The following is a 17798-nucleotide window of genomic DNA, read 5'->3' as shown; positions in this document are numbered from 1 at the left end:
TATATGATAGCATATTTTTCCCTCCCACTTGCTTATTGTTTACACGATCTGTTCTTCCTCCTTCCTCTACCAAATTCACCAAAGACCATACTTTGGGTTCTCACTCCGACAATACTTGGGGCTCTTTTCTAGTGGTGTCGTCCCCATTGCATTCGTGAGTTTGCAGTTGTTCGTGCTGCTGCAGTCAATGCATCTGCTGGCCGTTGGTTGATCGGGTAGAGGTTTCCACTGCGTTGAGTTCCGAAGTTTGAAGAACGTCTTCAACTGGTATGGCAACTCTCTCGCTTGTTTATTTTTGTCCAAACCATTCCTTTAATTGACTGTATGTTTGCATAACTGTGCGTTTGAACGTTTTTTTTATGTATTTCGGTCACTGTGAAATTGGAGCGATCCGAACGTGCTCATGGAACTCTTCAGTAAGAGATCCTTCATTCCCAAAATGGTAGGCTTGTTGAGTTGGCAATCTGGCCACTCTCACCCATATAAATCAAAGGACCTCCTTTATGAGCAGGAGTTCACATATAAATCAAAGAACCGCCTTTATTAACAGCGTTATATAAAGAGACTAATCATTTCGTGATTTGGTCTTATACAAACTCATTGTATAGGATATCCCTGCTCACATGTCTTCACATGAATGATTAGGATCAAATCATTTGTAGCACTTTACAACACTTGTAACCCCTACAAAGCAGGTTGTATCCGTAGTGTCATCAGGATAAGGTACCCAACCTTATCTATCCACTACAGACCATTTAAGGTATTATTTAAACAAGATCCACTTGTATGTCTCTACATACTTGTTTAAATTACATAAAATAACCTCGGATCGTAGTTTATTGGATTGAGTATATGCTTATAAAATAACACCTATTTTATTAACAACAATATGTTTATAGAGTTTATAAACTACGAGATTACAAGAAGATTTAGGACACCATTCTCAACAATCTCCAACTTGTCCTAAAGCTTAGAGAGACTAATGTACAATATAAATAAAGTACAAAATACGATAAACTAGGGCATACAGTATACCTCAGTAACATCTCCCTTTTGCCCTAGACAATGCACCACATATCCCATAGACCTAGACTTTCTTGATGACCCTCGAACACTTTAGCCGTGAGAGCCTTTGTAAATGAATCAATATCATTTTACTTTGATGTGATCTTCATGACAATCACATCACCTTGATGCACAATCTCCCGGATTAAATGATATTTTCGTTCTATGTGCTTGCCTCTTCGATGACTCCTAGGTTCCTTAGAATTTGCCACAACAACACTGTTATCACAATAAAGTGTGATGGGAAAAGAAATATATGGAACAACTTCCAAATTAGTAAGAAACTTCTTAAACCAAACAGCCTCTTTAGCAGCTTCACAAGTAGCTACGTATTATGCTTCCATAGCGGAGTCCGCGATGCATCCTTGCTTGATACTTTGCCATACTATAGCTCTTCCATTCAAAATGAACACTAACTCTTATGTGGATTTACGAGAATCCGAATCAGTCTGAAAGTCAGAGTCTGTGTATCCTGTAAGGATCAAATCCTTATCTCCATATACGAGCATATAGTTCCTCGTTCTCTGAAGATACTTGAGGATCGTTTTGACCACCGTCTAGTGATCTAATCCTGGATTGGATTGATATCGATTGACAAACCCTACTGCATAGCAAATATCAGGTCTAGTACATAACATTGCATACATAAGGCTACCAATAGTCGATGCATAGGGACTTGAGGACAATCCTCACCGATGACAACTTCGAGGTTGTTTACCACAAAAAAATGTTTTAATGGATTCTTTCCACTTCATGTAATTAAAACCGGTCAAAGTTGAAAAGGCAACTAATGGAAAAACACTATTTGACATATTTGCTAAAAAAACAAACATATTGATCTACATTAGATTTTAGCATAACTATTTTTAAAAAATCCAATCATTTTTAGCAAAATCTATATGAACCCCATTTAACATCTAATTTTGCAATGACACTTCAGTGATTTAGGACAAAAGCCACTGAAGGGTAGTCAATTTCTCCCTTCGCTGAATTGAAACCCTCTCAACTAATCATTACACGAATAACTCTTATTACTATAATGATCAGTCATCATTTATTTGGTAAGAAATCATTAACTTGCTTAATAATTTCCCGTAAGTGTGACCCTTCATTTTAAATTCTAAAGTTCCGCCCCAATGAGCCAACTGAAGGGAAAAACCAATTGGGGAAAAAACTAAAACGACCCTATCCATTACTGGAGTTCGCCTTGATTTTGACCAACTGCACAAACCATCTGAAGAAGGATGCTCCCAGGGCACCTCGAGGCCGTGCAAGAAGGTCTCACGGTGCAAACCAATGAAAGAGACCGTAGGACATGTTGACATACATTCTTCTCCCACTTACTATAAATACTCTCTCCATTCACCTTGATATTGACCCATGCAAATATCATTCGAAGGGGGACGCTCCCAGGGCGCCTCAAGGTGAAGCATGAATCTCACGGTGTGAATATTAGGGAGAAACATGAGTGGAAAAATGACATATCATATATATTTTTTCCTCCCATAGAGTATTTTAACAACCTAGGGTTTAATTACTTAGGAAAAATACAACTAATTATTTTTACTAAGTGATTGTTTAAGTTTGCCTAAAAGTAACACTTACTTTGGAAAGTTAAACAATTTTGACTAACATTCATTAAACACTTTAACAAATATTAATCAACAATTGCATGATTGTAGCAAACCTATCTAATTCACCTTTCTAGGTAGGTTCTCTGGTAGGGGTGTTCCATTTCCGTCAGCTTAAATGCCCCAGCCTAGCAGAACTTGCCTTAGACAAAAGGTCTCTTATAGATATATTTGCTACAAATTTAATTTTTTATTGAAATCAACTTATTCTTATTAAAGCAATTTAAAAGATTAATCTAATTTCTAATCTCATTAGAAATTTGTGAACTTAGGTCTATTTCAATCACATTTTAAAACTATGTTAAAAAATGATTTTACCTAAGTTTGCATGCAACTCTTGGTTATTGATTTTAATTTTTAATTTCATTTATTTATAACTCTTATAAAGTAAATGAAAAAAATTAAAACTGACATTGCAAGCATTGACATACTTTATAAAATTATAACATTTATAAGATTACCTAAAGCAATGTCATGCATCATGCAACCATTCAACCTTATATTATAGCATACATTCCATACAACCATTCAACCTTATATTATAACATTTATAATATAAATGATGCATGGATATGCTATAATGCATGTATTTATATACTATATCTCTTATATTGTATGATGTATGAGCATGCTTATGTAATTTAAATCATGCATGCTAGTATATTATAACATTTATAATATAAAATGATGCATGAAAATAAATGCATAACCTAAGGTGGGTATTAAAGCTATATGACATATGTTATGACATATAATATAAACATACATCACATGTATATCAATACTAAAGTTGATGGACCGGGATAGACCATCTCTAAAATGAAAATGAAAAGGCTAACTATTACAAGTTGAGTCCATCGGTTTGAAACAAGTGAACCAGGTCTTGAATCGCTCACCTTGAACCGCTCCACAAAGAACCCTTGCAGCTAATCATGTAGAAAACGCCTAATCGTCGAGCAGCGAGGCGTCGAGTATATATGATCATTTATATGCGATCGCGTAGTTTAAGACTATGCAATGAGCATGAAAGTCTATGCGATTGTGTAGTAAATATCTATGCGTCGAGTATCATATACTATGCGATCGTGTAGCTAATGACTATGCGATGAACATGATAGTCTACATGATCGTGTAGCACGCAAGGATGTGTCGAGTACCGAATATCACACGATTGCCTACCAAGCGAGCACCTATGCGATCATGCAGCCAACACAACACGACTAATGTCGCATCACCATTTGCTCATGCATCAACATTCAACACATATGTGATGGAGTTATTATACAATTAGCAGAAGAAATGCAGATCATTAAGCATTCTAATTCATCAATTTTAGCAATTAAGACAACATGCTCATAAAATAATAAAAAAGGTTTATATCATACCTTTGTAGAACTTTTTAATTCAGTAAATCCAGCTCAAATCTCCTCAGCAAATCTTTATAGGCCACCACTTGATCTTCCCTACTATTCTCTTGAACCTTAGATTTATTTGTGGGAATCAAAATGAGTTCTAATTTGAGGAAATTTTGGAGGAAAAAGGATTGTTTTCTCAGCTTCAATAGTTGAAGAAGTCTTCTTCAAAGTAAAACCAAAAAATTTATTTGCATATCTCATTTCTCAGCCAACAACACTTAGTTCTGTTCAATCTTTTCATGTAATCACATTGCATAATTTAAAGACAGCACCTCCTTGTTTGAATTAATGGAATAGTGAGTAATTTGAAAGCCAAAAGTGGGAAAAACCCATTAAAGCTCATGTTTCCAATATTTATAATTTTTATTTAATTAAAAATCAATTCTTAAAATTGAATTTTCAATTTCAGTTTTAATTGATTTTTCATCAATAAATTAATATGAAATCAAATTTCAATTTTGGAAAAATTTGTAAAATTAATTTTGACAAAAATTAATTCTAATAATCAACTTTAATAAAATTAATTCTAAATGAATAATTTATTAAACTATTTAATTTACTAAATTAATTTAATATCTAATATTAAATTCATGAAACACCTATTCCATGGACATGAATCTCTATTCATGTAATCAATATTTAAATCAAATTTAAATATTGTTCAATTCTCCAAATTTCATTTAATTCAATAATTAAACATGTAATTATATCGTATATAACTACTAACTTCCTTAATTCAAATTTGAATGCTTCAAATTAACTCATCACTCTATTCTAAGGTCTAATCTATTTGTGAGATAGTAAAGGGACATAATCGACCTACAAATCATGGGCTCTAGCGATCCGAGATTAATTGGCTAAACTCTTTAAACTAAATTGATCAATATTCATTAACTGTCGGGTCACTCTACTAAAGCCCAATAGTGCACTCCCTTCATTGTAGATATATTTCTGTCCACCTGATTTAACCATAAACAGTAAGTTGACCATTCACAGGTTGTTCGTAATAACGATTGAGTCACATATTGTTTACCCTCGAAATTACATTTTACTTCTTAAGTCCCACCGATCCTCTAATGAACAATTGGTTTGTGATCTAATCATCAAACCGAGTTCTCAAGCCAATGAGAGGGTAGGGCACCTTGTTCAAGACCTGAAATTAGTATTTAAGAGAACAACCTCTCTACTATCCCTAAAAGCGAGTAGGAGTGAATTCCATCTTGCACCCTATATCCCCAACTATTTACCCAATCTTACCCCTGAAATGGGAGGCTTATTAAGTCGGCATTGTTGAGCCAACTCTCACCTATAAATCTAAGGACAATCTCAAATAAAAAGAAGTTCATAGTTAGCTCAGGATTAAAGTCAAGTTATCTAGGTCATCGATTTGAAATAGTCCGTAATAATAAACAACGTTATAAAGTAAGAGTGACTTATTTCTTAGTCCTTGTCTTATACAAACTCTTTGCATAGAACACCTCACTTACATGTCATCACATGAACGATTCAGGAGCACACAAATTGTATTAAATACAAAGTGGACCGCATCAGATAGTGTTACCAAAATAAGGTACCCAACCTTATTTGTATACTATAGACTGTTTTGGCTATTTACTCGAACTTGATCCCTGTTATGTCTCCACATAAAGTCCAAATACTCATGTAATAACCATGGATCTTAGTTTATTGGATTTAGTCTTTACCAGTGTAATTTATATATTCAATAATAGTTTTATTGAATAAACGTCAATAGCATCTTTATTGTAAATATCATATGTTTAATATTATAAACTGCGAGTTTTAGAACATACATCCCAACAATATGTTGGTTTTACCCTTAGATAGTCGTGCTTAGGCCTATTGCTCATAAACGTGTCCCTTACCTCTAACACGCCTCAACACTCTTCGTCTACCATGCGTTCACTTAGGCAAATCCAAAGGCCTGCATATTATCCATCCTAGGTCTTCACTGACCTCTAAAGGCCCTTAACGCATACCTCTAGTTACATTTAGTCAATTTTCCATCCTTAGGTTCTTAAGCCCACAAACTATTAGGGTATCTCGTAGGGTTCTATAGTTTATAAACATTGTATGAACAAACTCATTTATGCGATTAATAAAATATATGATATTTTATTCACTTTGTCTGTAAAATATGTGATATTTTAGTTGCATTAACCACAAACCAATAAACTAACATTCAAGGTTATCTTTGTAACTTAAACATGTATGTGGAGACAGTAGATGGATAAGGTTGGGTATCTTATCCCAGTGACACTACGAGTATGACCCGTTTTGTAAGTGTTACAATTGTTGTAAAGTGCTTCAAATGATCTGATCCTGATCATTCATGTATTAGACATGCGAATGGGGATATTCTATACAAAGGAGTTTGTATAAGACCAAATCACAAAATGTTTAGTCTGACTATATAACGTCGTTCATAATAGAGACTTACATTTCACTAGGATGACCATAGGTAGCATGACCTGAATCCTGAGTGAGTTGTGAACTCCTGCCTATGAGGGTGGTCCTTTGATTTGTATGGGTGAGTGTGGCTAGATTGCCGACTCAACAAGCCTACCATTTTGGGGATTTATCTGATTGGGGAGTTGGGAACACAACTACATAAGATGGAATTCACTCCTTCCCCGAAGTAGGAGTAAGTAGATAAATTACTCTCTTAAGGGCTGATTCCGAGTCTTGAACAATGTGGCGCCACACCCTCTCCTGGTCAGAGAGGGGTTTAGTCATAGTAGGACTATGATCTATTGTTCATTAAAGGGATCAGTGGTACATAAGAAGTTAGATGTAACTACAGGAGCAAAACAGTAAATTGGTCCAGCTGTACTTATGAGCAATTCGTGAAGGGTCATCGTACTGTTGATTTGTTATATCCAGTGGACACAGAAATATATCTGTAATGCAAAGAGTGCAGCTGTCAGTCTTTAGTGGAGTGCTCGACAGTTAACGGATGGTGAATAATGTAATTAAAGAGTTTAATTAATTATTCATATACCGTTGGAGCTTGAAGCTACAGGTCCATGAGGTCTCCTAGGTAGCTCAAAAGGATTTAGTTGAGAATCAGTTTTTGGATTAATTTGAATTGTTCAAATTACTGGAGGGATTTAATTATATATGATATAATTAAATTGTTTCAATTATATATGATATAATTGTCCTAATATATTTGATACATTATAGCTTAATGGGAGGAAATAAATATTTAAATGGGATTCAAATATATTTTCTATAAATGGGATTCATAGTTGTTAAATCTAATATAAATGAGATTTATATTAAATGTCCTAAAATAGAGAAAAGAAACTGTAGTTTATATTGTATATGATACAATATTAAAACTATAGGTTATATGTTATATTTGATATAACATATAATTTAATATAAATATAATATGATAAATTAGTTATCATATTTATTTATATTATATTATTATTATTAGAGTAATAAGGAATGGAGTTGAGTTACAACTCCCTTCCCCATTTTTTCTCTCCACCCACTTTAGTGGAGGTGGTTATCTTTTATGGATTTTCTTTTTCCTCTATAATTTACAATTTGGTTGAACGATTGGGTGAAATTACAGTAGTGTTTTGTGAGTTTGCCTTGTGTGAAAGCTTTCTCAATCATCTTCTTCCTCCACCTTAAGCTTTTTCCCTCTAAACCAAAATAGTCAGAGCCCACCACTCATGGGTTCTCACCCTGAAAATACCAAGAATTCTATTGTGGTAGTGTCTGTTTTTTGTTCGAGTTCTTTCTTGAAAAAGGTCTTCAAGTTGTACGTGAATGTTCGAAGGAGGATTCGTGAAGAAAATGTTCTTCAAAGGTAATTTATCTTGAATCCTTTTCTTGTAAAAGCATGTTGTAATTTAACTTTAAATGCATATTTGTTGTATGTTTACTGTAAACTTTACATTCGACAATTAATGTATGTTTACTGTAACTTTACATGAGCAACAGCACGAACACAATGAACACAGCCTCCAGGAACCAATCGAGTCTAACTCGATCCACGAAGTGAGTGAGGACACCACCACAATGGTTACCTTGGTATTCTCAGTGTGAGGACACCACCACAATCTGTTAACTGTCGGGTACTCCACTAAAGACCGACAGTTGTACTCTCATCACTACAGATATATTTCTGTGTCCATATCAACCAATCAACAGTGCGATAACCCTTCACAGATCACTCGTAAGTACAACTGGGCCAATTTACCATTTTGCCCTTGTAGTTACATCTAACTCCTTAAATACCACTGATTCTTCTAATGAATAATAAGTCATCATCCTACTATGACTGGGTCCTCTCTTCCAAAGAGAGGATGTGGCCACTATGTTCAAGACCCGGAATCAGTCCTTAAGGGAGCAATCTATCCACTAACCCCTAGTTCGGGGAAGGAGTGAATTTCGTCTTGTGTAACTGAGTTCCCAACTCCCAATTAGACAAATCCCCAAAAAGGTAGGCTTGTTGAGTTGAAAATCTTGCCACTCTCACTCATACTTATCAAAGGACCGCCCTCAAAGGTAGGAGTTCTCAAAACACTCAAGATTAAGGTCATGTCATCTATGACTATTTAAGTGAGATGTAAGTCTCAAGTATCAACAGCATTATATAAAGAGACTAATCATCTCGTGGTTCGGTCTTATACAAAATATTTTATAGAACACTCCCACTCACATGTCTCCATATGAATGGTCAAGATCAGACCATTTGTAGTAGTTCACAATACTTGTAAACCTCTACAAAGCAGATCGCATCTGTAGTGTCACTGGGATAAGGTATCCCTCCTTAATTCTTATACTACAGACCTTTTATGCTATTACTTAAGGCATGATTCACTTATATATATCATATGCATACTTAAGTTTACATAAAATAACCACGGATATTTTTTTATTGGATATGAGTAAATGCAAATAAAATAACGCTTATTTTATTAATAACAATGTGTACAAAGTTTACAAACTACGAGACTCCGGGAGAATTAGGACACCAATCCTAACAATATGACTGTTACTTGGATTTAACTAAAACTCAGGTTGTCATACTAGATTATGGTGTTGAGGATCCATTATTCTATAAATAGGCAATGAATGATGTAGACAAAGACTAATGGGTCAAAGTCATGGACCTTGAAATCGAGTCTATGTACTCCAATTCAATATGGGAGCTTGTAGATCTACCTAAAGAGGTTAAAACCCAAAGGGTGTAAATGAATCTATAAAGGAAAGAGAAATGTAGCTGGATAGGTACAGATCTTCAGAGCTAAAATTGTAGCAAAGGGTTATACTTATGGGGAAGGGGTTGATAATGAGAAGACTTTCTCCCCTATTTCTATGCTTAAGTCTATAAGAATTCTCTTGTCCATAGCCACATATTATGACTATGAGATATGACAAATGGATGTCAAGACTGGTTTTCTGAATGACAATCTTGAAGAGTATATCTTTATATCTCAGCCCTAAGGGTTCATAGCCCAAGGTCGGAAGAAAAAAGTTTGCAAGCTGAATCGATCCATTTATGGGTTGAAATAGGCATCCAGATCTTGGAACATTATATTTGATACAACAATCAAATCATTTGGTTTTGATCAAAACATCGATGAACCTTGTATCTACAAGAAAATCATCAACGATAAAGTAGCTTTCTTAGTACTTTATATAGATGATATCCTACTCATTAAGAACGATGTAGGGTACCTTACTGACATTAAGGAATGGCTGGCAGTCGAACTTCAAATGAAATATTTTGGAGAGACGCAGTATGTACTTAGGATCCAAATTATTAGGGATCATAAAAACATAATGTTGGTCTGTCTCAAGCAACTTATATCGACAAATTGTTGACTCGATATTCGATGTAGAACTCTATGAAGGGCTTATTATCTTTTAGGCATGGGGTACACTTGTCTAAGGAATAGTGTCCTAAGACACCTCAAGAAGATGAGGACATGAAACGTATTTCCTATACCTCAGGTGTGGGCAACTTAATGTATGTTAGGCTCTACACTAGGTCAGACATTTATTATGCAGTAAGAATAGTCAGTAGGTACCAATCCAATACAGGGTTAGATCGTTGAATTGCGGTTAAGAACATCTTCAAGTATCTTAAGAGAACAAAGAAATATAAGTTGATGTGTGGAGCTAAGAATTTGATCCTTGCAAGATACACCAATTCTGATTTCAAAACTGACAAAGATTCTAGAAAATCCATGTCAAAATCAGTGTTTATCCTGAATGAGGGAGGTGTAGTATGGTGTATCATCAAGCAAGGATGAATTATATATTTCACTATGAAAGTTGAATATGTAGTTGCTTGTGAAGCAACAAAGGAAGCAGTTTGGCTCAGGAAGTTCCTAAGCGATTTGGAAGTGGTTCCAAATATGGACTTACCCATCACCTTATACTGTGAAAACATTGGTGTAGTAGCTAACTCTAAAGAACCTCGCAGTCACAAACGAGAAAAGCATATTGAGAGGAAATATCACTTGATACGGGAGATTGTGCAACAAGGAGATGTGATCGTCACAAAGATTACCTTAGAGCACAACATTGCTTATCTATTTAGGAAGGCTCATTTAGCTAAAGTGTTCGAATGTCATCTAGAGAATCTAGGTCATGAGACATGTACATTGTATAATCTAGGGCAAGTGGGAGATGTGTATTGGGTATATGGATGCCCTAGTTCATTGTATTTATTTAGCATTCTCCTGCCTTTTGGATTCTTATATTATGTACAAACCACTTACTAGAGTTTTAGTTCAAGTGGGAATTTGTTAAGTTTTATGCCTTAAAATTCGTAGATAGTGAGTATTATTAATTGACTCTCATCAATAAAGAGTTATAGATGTTAATTTAATAAATGTTATCATGTTGTTTCTATTTTTCTTAATAACCCTAAATCAAAAAAACAAACATCCAAGGTTATCTTATGAGTCTTAAACTGTATGTGGAGACATACAGGGATCAATGTTCAAGATACAGTCTAAAGGGTCTATAGTATAAGGACAAGGCTGGGTACCTTATCTTGGTGACATTATGGGTACGATCCACTTTGTATTTGATATAAACGCAATGATCCAACGCGTTCATGTAGGTGACATACAAGTGGAGTATCCTATGCAATGAGTTTTCATAAGACCGGACTGCGAAATAGTAACCACTAGATGTAGTACTGTTAACTAGTTAGTTTTCTATTTCAATAAGATGACCTAGGTAACTTAATTTTAATTCTGAGTATAGTATGAACTTCTGTTCACGACGGATTGTCCTTCGATTTGTATGGGTGAGGGTGGCCAGTTCACCGACTCAATATACCTACCATTTTTGGAACATCGAGAGGATCGTTCTAGGAGCATGGAGATCTACAAAGGTAAGAATGGATTTATCATTTCCCTACAACATGCTATTTACATGTTTGTTCTATGTATATTCTGTTTTAGTTTACGTAAAAATTGATTTTTAAGATGCAAGGCATTCACAACACTTCCGCTGGGCTGGCCAAGGAAGGCAGCACATAGATAGGAAAAGAAACTGAGGGCCTTGAACCCTCTGTATATCAAGCAAATACTTTTCTTTGCACGTTTTGTACAGCTGACAACAAAACCAAAGAAAAAACGAATGAGAATGAAGCTTGAGATTGGTATCGAGAAAGTGACGTGACACATGTTGAACATTATCTTTTGTATTAAACATAAAATAACAACAACTCATTTATGAAACAAGTTGAGAATAAATCAAGCTTAGAAAGTGTGTTAATCAAAGGTCTTAGTCTCTACAGGTGTAGTGGGTTCAAGAATGGATGGAAGTTTATATTGAAAAATATGAAATGCATTTCAATCAACGCGAGAAGATGGAACAGTCTGGTAAATTGGTAAATTTCTTTCAAATGGCCCAATAGAAAGAAAGATACATGTGTTTGACACTTAATAACATTTGGTAATTTTACATCGCCATCATTTTTATTGATGGTCAATTCATCCACGAAGTAATGATTACTATGCACATGGTTATTAATCATGCCTTCATGATGGCCCTGAATTCCAGGTAACCATCTACATTTCATATTGTAGTGTCCAATTCTCTTTCAAGTCACATTGAGCTATCGTAGGGCTTTAAGAACTTCAGTCTTAATTTCACAAGGATGAGCTCGAGACTGCCAAATTAGACCAAAGAGTACAATCATATTCCATATATTTGGTAGCATCAGTTTCTAGGTTACATCATTTATCATTATAGAAAAAGCAAGAAACCAACAGTTACTAGGTTACTTATTTTCTTTTGCTCCTCAACATCTTCAGCAAAATGCATTCTGGAGGGTGGTTGGATAGTTTTTTCTAATAGTATAAAACGGAAATATGTGTTTATCAGATTAGAAATTTATAGTAGGGACAAGAAACAAGAATACCGTAGTCTCCTGAAACTCAGCTCCAAGATAAGCCACTAGAAACATGGAATTAGTTGTCCAAGAACAAATAATAAGCAACAGTAGCCTTGAATATATTCTCAATAACAATGACCATCAGTAACTGTTGGCAAGGAAGAATTTCAAATTTCTTAAGACAATAAGTCTAATTAATGATGCACCTCATTTTGAATTCGGTTACCAAGAGACTCCACCAGCTGATTCCTGTCAAATCCCATCTTTACAACTTCCTGAAGAATGTCTTCATCAATCTAAAAAAGAATAAAATAAAATAATCGAAGGAAAAAGTTTAATTGTTTGGGCAGAAGAAACTAACAATTAAGAAACTATATTGAAAAACTGGAAAAGAACTTATTTATCTTATGGAGTAAGATAGTCTACTCTTTGTTATATAATAAACCCTTACTAATGAAGCAAGGCAATGCCCAACTAATAACTGCCTAGTAAAAAAAAAAAAAAAATTGTGAATAGTAAAATATTGTAACTTATTTTTTAAGGTTTTAAATAATGTAACTTATCTTAAAACCTTCCTCCCAAAAATCCCCAGTTCTTTAATTTTTTTTTTTTTTTTTTAAAAAAAAAAAAAAAAAATCTAGTAGTACACAAACTTATCTTTCCAAAAGAAAAAAATTATCAAATGCATCTTGAATCGACATATATTTTATCAATCAATCTTAATTTTAAGTGAATTGAACTACAATACAGAAGAAAAAAGGAAACCTTATGATCTGACTATGTTGAACAGAAAGGCAGAATACGAGGGAATACATTCAGACCTAAAAAAATCCTAAGATTTAAAAAGGAAATACAGAACCATAAAACATTATAGTAGTTTTTCCTACCTATAATCCAAAATAGTGAATTGAGTGGTCTTCTTTATGCAAGCTCTAAAAATGTTCTCAAGATCAGGAAATGTTCTAAGTAACTTAGGTCATGTTTGATAACCATTTTACTTTTTTTTTTTTTTTTTTTGAAAATTAAGCCTATTTCCTCCCAGTTTCTTATAATCATTTGCATCGTTCTTATGTACAGTGGTTGAATTCTTAGCCAAATTTCAGAAAAAAATAATAATAATAAAACAAAACAAAACAAAATTTTAAAAGCTACTTTTTTTAGTTTTCAAATTTTGACTTGATTCTTTTAAACTATTGGTAAAAAGTAGATAACAAAAGAAGAAATTTAGAGGTGAAAATAGTGACTATCGGTTTAATTTTTAAAAACAATAAAAACCAAATAGGGTCTTGATGAAATAGTTATGCTTCCTTAAAAAAAAAAAGTTTTGACAAATATCAATTTATACCCCTAAACTTTGGGGGTTGTATCAATTTAAATCCTAAGTTAAGAATTGTATCAATTTAAACCCTGAACTTTAGGGGTTGCATCAATTTAGACCCTAATTTTTGGGAGTTGTATCAATTTAAACTCCAAACTAATAATTGTATTAATTTAGACCCTAAACTTTCTTACATGTATCGATTTAAACCCTGAACTTTCATAAATATATTAATTTAAATCCTAAATTTTAATAAATATATCTAAATAAAAAATAATGGAGGGTTTAATTTGATATAATTATAAAAGTTCTAGGTTTAAATTGATACACTTATAAAAATTCAAGGTTTAAATCGATACAATTATTAACTTGGGGTTTAAATTGATACAACTTCAAAGTTCAATGTTTAAATTGATACAATTCTTAGGGTTCATACAACACCCAAAGTTTAGGGATATAAATTGAAATTTTCCTAAAAAGTAATAAATAAATAAATCTAATGAACCAGGATTACGAAGCTTGACCAGAGATGAAATCTATGAACTGATAAATCGTCTCCCAATAAAATCATGAAAAACAGAGTTGTAAAATAAAAAGTAGAACTCGTTGTGTTTTAAAGCACAAGGTGCACTGATGAGAAAAATCCTTTCGAGCTTCACAAAGTTCATAAAATGTTGTTAGTCGTCGTCAATTCTAGATATAAATCATTGTTATGTCACGGAAGGTCTACTATCTTGAAAGTAAAATCGGTGCGACCTTGGTACTCAATTGCAAAAAGTCGGTTGCTCTCCAAGGTTAACACAACACCCTTCTCAGATGTGCATTCGTCGAAAAGGAGATGGAATCGAGTGAAAACTTTGCTCAGAATTAAATTTCTAAAATAGAGAGAAAAAAGCTAAAACTCAAATTTCACCTCAAGGACAAAAAGAACCATTTAGATCGTGTAATAAAAGGTCTTAACGTCAGTTTAAAAACCAACATTATAAATGACCAAGATTTCAATGTCAATTATCGTCAATGTCATGTCAGTTTTCAACCGACATTGAATACTATCTTCAATGTCAGTTTTCAACCGACAGTGAACATCATCTTTAATGTCGGTTTTTCACCTACTTTTTATTGATAACTTTCCGTTATTAAATATCTATCATGGTTTTGTTATTGAAAAAATAAAAATACATATACCTTTTTTTTTTACTTATGCACGTGGAAATCAACAATATTTTCCTTTTATCGATACCTACACAAAATAATATCGCAATTGCTATATATATACAACTCAGTTTTAAACAAACACTAAAATTAACTAATTCACAACAAAAAAAGTGACAAATTGTTTAACTACCCTATAAAAAATTATATTGACCAATTATTGAAAGAACTCTAAATCTAAAGATCTAGAGAGTTTGTTGTCTACTTTGAAGGGTCATATAGATACATCCAAAAAAAAAAAAGAACAAAACGAAAATAATCCAACCTAAAGAGTATCTGAAAAGTGTCTAAGTGAAAACAACATAAAAAGTTCATAAAACATGTCAAAGAGATTTGTGACTCTCAAAACAACCTATAAATTGTTCCTAGATATCATTTTTATTTTCAAAACTAACTACAAATTACCTAAAAAGTACCTAAGTGACACGTCAAATCTAAAAATAGCTTATAAATATGAGTGCAACTTTTCACTGAACCTAAAAAGTGTCTAAGTGACACTTTAACTCTAAAAAACCCTTAAAATGCATAAATGTGACTTTCAGTGTTAAAACCAACCTATAAAGTTTTCAAAAAATGATTAAGTGAGACTTTAATTCTCAAAACAACTTAAAATATTAAAGGACAATTTGATAATAAAAACCCACTAGAAATTCTCTAAAAAGTATCTCAGTGTCACTTTGGTTATCAAAACCAACTAGAAATTTCCTAAAAAGTATCTAAGATATATTTTTAACTCTAAAAAATACCTCAAAATGACTAAATGTGGCTTTCAATCTCAAATGAAAATGTTTTGGCCATGATTCCAAAACCAAAACTCAGGCGGATGTGAACTCTCAATGAAAATACTAGGTAACACGGAATCACAATATAGTATATCCATAATACAATTTCAAGGGCAAAATTGAAATGATTTGCACAAGTCCTATAAGAAGCAAGTAGTAACTCCAATTAATTTGCAAGAATCTAAAGTAACAGGCATTACAAACGAAAGACATGTGGATCATAAGAACGTAGAAACAATGGAGACAAAGATGATAAAAAGCTTTCAAGCCTAGTGTCGAATGAAACATAAAGAGAGATTGAGATTTTGCTCACCATTTCAATGAAATAGAGTTGACAGATGAGAGAAAGTGGGATTTAATTAAGAGAGAGAAAAAAAGTTGAAAAAAAAAAGGAAAGATTGAAGAGCTTAAAAAAGGAAAGACTGAAGAGCTTACAAACGGGCGTGCAGTGCAGAGGCGAGCGAACTGACATTGGTTGTGCGTAGAGGCGAGCGAGTGGAACGTGGGTTGTGTATTGGTTGTGCGTAGAGGCAAGCGAGTGGAACGTGGGTTGTGTGAGAGTTTGCGTGAGAATGGTGAGAGAAAAAGAAAATAGGAAGAAGAGTGAAGGGGGATAAAAAGTGTGGGGAAAAATAAAAATGGGATAGGGTTTTAAGAAATTGTGGAGAAAAAATAAAATTTGGGATTTAAAAGAATTATGCCCACACACACTCTTCACACTTTTCCTCGATAGATACTGAAATTATATGTCCATGCAAGTTGCATAGGCAAAAATTAATACTCGTATCGACAGAAACTCAATTTCATGAGTTCCACTAAAACCACATAAATTTCTCCCACGAATATATTTTCGTCGGCAGAAATGATGTTTTGCCCGCGCATGAAAAAATTTTCAGCATTTTTTGTTGTGTTGGTAGAAGAAATCGTCGACACAGCACACGGTATTCTTTAGTAAAAGGCGAAAGAATAGTTCGCCTTGTGCTGAATGCCCAACTCCAATATTAATATCTGCTACAGAACACATTTTCATATATAGCAATTGGTGTACATTTCTCAAACTTTACCGGTGTGGGAAATAGAATGAAGTTAGTGTCTGCATCACACCACTCTAAAATTGAAATTCATTATGTAATTATCAAATTAATTCATCATTTAAAAATTTTGTATATAATTATAAAAAAAAAATGGTCTTTGTGAGGCAACATAGTCTTGTTGGCCTAAACCATCATCATATAAATTATTGTTCGGTTATAATCAACTTAGTGAACCCACATTTCATTATGATTACAAAACATAGATCAACAATAATAACCATAACCCAATGGTACCCACTTTTTAGATTGGTATTGATGGATTATATTTTCCTTGAAATAAAATTGGCCTAAATTCTTTCACGTTAATTAGTAGATAATGTGCATTTATATGATTTACTAGTTCTGATTAAAAAAAAAAAAAAATCACTTATAATGAAACGCCATAGTTTTGGCTCATAACCTATGAAATGTATAATATGGTTTGCATTATCAAGATTTCTAATTTGCAACTTGATATCACTTCAAATACACTTTTCATGGTCTCTTGACGTACATAATTCTCCCTTTGTAGAGTGTTGACTTTTTTTATTTTACATTTCTGATTGTAATGACCCGATTTTTCAACATTTATTAATAAGACGTTACTACAAGCATGCATAAATCTTAGATAAAAATTTTAACACTTTAATATATATTTAACTCTCCACCAGTTATGAAATAATTTGCTATGCTTCAATGATGTAAGGATTATGCGGGCGTTCTGATAATCAATGAGCTACGTTGTTATGAACATGACACGAGATCTTATGTTTGCATTTTGCATGTTGGATTAATAGCTATGATAATATGATAGGATTTATGGAATGTGGCCTATTGATTGAGTGATGCATACTAGATTTGATGGTGACTGTTAGCTTCCCTATCGGACTATGTACATCTT

At 33.4% G+C, this 17798-nt stretch overlaps 1 pseudogene; it reads right to left on the bottom strand.

Annotated features, from left to right (window-relative positions):
- Window positions 1-16689: 16689 nt before the first annotated feature.
- LOC120068703 (U5 spliceosomal RNA) lies at window positions 16690-16820 on the bottom strand (annotated as a pseudogene).
- Between the last annotated feature and the right edge of the window lie 978 nt (window positions 16821-17798).

Source organism: Benincasa hispida, chromosome 12 (genome assembly GCF_027475165.1).
Source record: "Benincasa hispida cultivar pf3 chromosome 12, pf3_genome.v1.1, whole genome shotgun sequence".
NCBI lineage: Eukaryota > Viridiplantae > Streptophyta > Magnoliopsida > Cucurbitales > Cucurbitaceae > Benincasa > Benincasa hispida.
Note: the sequence above shows the minus strand (reverse complement) of the source record. Positions and strands in the feature narration are given on the sequence as shown.